The sequence below is a fragment of the Asparagus officinalis genome, chromosome 7 (assembly GCF_001876935.1).
Source record: "Asparagus officinalis chromosome 7, Aspof.V1, whole genome shotgun sequence".
Taxonomy (NCBI): domain Eukaryota; kingdom Viridiplantae; phylum Streptophyta; class Magnoliopsida; order Asparagales; family Asparagaceae; genus Asparagus; species Asparagus officinalis.
In genome coordinates, this window is record NC_033800.1 from 4,427,049 (window position 1) to 4,430,827 (window position 3,779).

Below are 3,779 nucleotides of genomic sequence, written 5' to 3' on the forward strand. Positions count from 1 at the left end.
TACCGTACCCGATAACTTGGGATGACTTCCAACCAAACAAGCCAGAGTCAAACTCATTTTGGGTGTTTTTTATATATAAAAAAAAAAAGAACTTACATTATTCTCAGTCATGAGATGACGAATGCGTTAAAGGCTAGCTCCACGCTTTTGTACTTGTGGCTTCTGATGGCTGAACAACCACAACCTGTAGAAATGAAGGAAGGCTAAAAGGGTCAACGTACTCGACAAATGTGTAAAGAGCTCACGTATATATAATTGAGAGAGCGCGTGGTATTTTTATAAGACAAGCAAACGTGAGGGGATTAGACGCATCTACCCACCAACCGAGCATTACCATATATGGGTTGTTGGCTGCTGAGATATACGGACAGAATGAAATCCTACTCCCACCACATGTGGTTCTGTGAAATCATTTATATAATTTAATTAAACAAAGAGACTTAATTAAGTTGGTTAATTATGTGCGTTCTATGTATATTATTTGGTGTGTTTGGCATGAAAGGAATATGCGTACGTATTTGTCAAATAAAAATAAAAATAAAAATTCCTTGGTGTTGTGCGCAGCGGAAATTTCGGCAGAGTTTCTGGTGCACAATAAGAGAAAGATCGCAATAAAAATTCCCGTCTCACCAAGGAAACAAAAATCTGAAGCGAATATCTCAACAAAGTGAGATATCGACTCTTCCTCTCATCAGTTCTAGGACTGACTTGTGCGAATATCTCAACAAAGTGAGATATCGACTCTTCCTCTCATCAGTTCTAGGACTGACTTGTCGAGGGACCCTAATAAACTATTACAATGACCACAAACTCAGTTCTAGGACTGACTTGTCGAGGGACCCTAATAAACTATTACAATGACCACAAACACAAATCACACTAATTTTACGTGGTTCGGCAAACTGCTTACGTCCACGGGACAAGGAGGGGGAAGATCTACTATTAGAGGGAGAGAAACAATTAGGTTTACAATCTCACAATCTAAACCCTTTCACAAACTCTCAGATCCCTCACACCAATACTCTCTCAAAAGGGATGCACAAAACAAAAAACAGCTGCAAAAGGACTTTGTTTTTTCTATGTGAATAGCCACCAAAGTCCCTGCAGTTTCTCCTCTGCACGTCCAAGCCGACTGCAACTCTGTTCTCTCACGCGGTTTTCTCAGCCGACTTTTCCCTTGCTGCATGCCCACATTCTCCCTTTGCCTGCTCTTGCACTACGCCAAAAATACCCTAGCATGGGTATTTATATTGTCGCTGTACATGGGCCTTTAATCGGGTGTGACCTCACATGTGAAATCTCCTCACACCAAATTCGTGGCCCCCACAAGCATTAAAAGAAAAACACGTCTGCTGGCTGAATTCGTGGCCAATTCTGGCCAATTCGTGTCCCCACGTTCATAATTCTCCACCTCGGTGAAGTTTTCTCAAAACTGAGCCGACACCAACCAAACCAAATACCTTACTTGTTGCGTCCAGTACGAAGTGAAACAATTCAAGACAACGGACTCAATCCACAACAAGTCGAGACCCAAATGAGAATGCAAACACTCTCCAAATGTCGGTATCAACTCACCAAATCGATCTCACCCCCATCAACTAATCCAAAACCCGCCTGCATCATAAGACTGCCTATGTATCCTCTTGCCTAAGAAATCAAGCCGAACGTAGTTTACCTAAATGACCGCGAACGACCTCAATCCAATAGAAGAGTTCGCAACCCTTCTCTAATATCATCAACTCTGCGGCTGATAGCACCCCCAATGGCCTCAAACACCTCCACCCGAGGTGAACCAATAGTCATATCCAAACTGCATGTATCAGCTGCACTCGAATCAAAACCCAACTCATCATCTGCACCCAAATCCAAATGATCCCTAAGCTGTGTCACCTCAACTGGAATCCCAAATAATACAATATGATCTGGAGTAATCTTCACCCAATGTGAAGTAGTATCACACTCCACCCGCTGCGATACATCTAAGGTCTTTTCAAAACTCTCCACCCGCTGAGAATCAAATAGCTCCCTCATCGAAGCCTCAACCGAAGTGACACTATCAGACCAAACATCCAATGGAGTTTTACCTCCAATCACGGCAGTTGGCAAGTCTTTAATAGGATGACCCAAGTATGTCGAAGCCTTAGTCCAGAAACTCTTCTGCAAACCATTGCTCGACCACAAACACCGATCCTCCTCCAGCAAGGCACGGTTCTCCAAATTTGTCATCCTATCTGGTTGCCCCAAGATTTCCTTTCCAACGAAGTGTCTCGAAATGTCGTGAGCTCGTCTCCAATACAGAAATAGGTCCATCTTGTATCTCCCATCAAATTCAGAATGAAGTACCTTCACCTTTCTGTCTATTACACACTTCTTCAATATGTTAGAGACTACTAGGACTTTCTCCAATGGGGATTTGGTTGCAACCCAAACACGCCTAGAACAGCCACCAATAAAGGAAACCCAACGCCTATTACCTCCTAATGATGTCCCCTTGGAAGGCCCCCAAACATCCACGTGAACTCCTCCAGAACGACCCTTAACTCGGTGAATAGAGGTGTCAAACTTCACCTCGGTCTTCTTGCTCACATCAACATGTTCACTGGACTTCAAACTGCAGGTCTTCACACCCTCTTTCAATCTATGCGAGGAATCAATACTGGAATGGCCAAGCCCCAAATATCGCAGTCTAGTCAAATCAATAGAAGTCGCCAGTTCTCCACCTACCACTATACCTCCAGTCAAGTAATACAGGTTATTCCTCCTGACGCCCTTCATTACAATCCGAGAGTCTTCCACAATCTTGGGAACCATGTCCTCAAATCGAACATTCAGACCCTCTACAACCAAATCTCCAATCGAGATCAAGTTCTTCCTCAAAGAAGGAATATATCTCACATCATTTAACTCCCTAACAGTCCCGTCAAATATTTTTATGCGAATTCTTCTTATCCCAAGGATCTGACATGCACGGTTATCAGCCATGTACATCACATCACTATCCAACTTCTCAAAACTGGAGAATCATTCCCTTCTAGGACACACATGATAGGTCGTACCACTATCCAACATCCACTCGGATTCCTTCGAATAGCTCCATGTAGGACTGATAGAAAGCGAATAAATAGAATAGTTAGAAATATTACCATCCGATACGATGTTTGCTTCTGATGATAGTTGCTTTCCTTTTCCCTTCTGCTTATTCTTCATTCATTCGTCGAGCTTTGGGCAGTCTTTCTTCCAATAACCAGTCTCCTTGCACCAAGCACACTGATCTTTTCCAATTGTAGGATGTCCTACCCTAGACTGTGACTTCCAATTCTTTTGGTTTGGACCCTTCCCTCTTGCGGCCAACGCCTCTGCTACCGACTCAGTCGAAGTTTCCTTATCTTTCTTCCGAAACTGATAATTCACCAGTGCAGCAGTGACCTCACTATACGAAAGAGATGCATTCCCATTAATCAGAGTAAGGACGAATGTCTTATATTCCTCGTCGGGCAAGGAACTCAACAACAGCAACGCTTTGTCCTCATCTTCAATCATGACATCCACATTCGCCAAATCCGCAAGAAGATTTGTATAGGTGTTCATGTTATCTCTAATTGAGGTTCCCTTCTTCAACTGGAAACGATAAAGTCTTCTCTTCAAATACAAGCGGTTCTCAATACTATTTGTCAGATACTTGCTTTCGAGAATCTCCCAAATCTTCTTTGCAGAAGTCTCATTCATCACATCATATTTTAGATCTTGAGTCAAACAAGACCTAATCATACCACACGCCT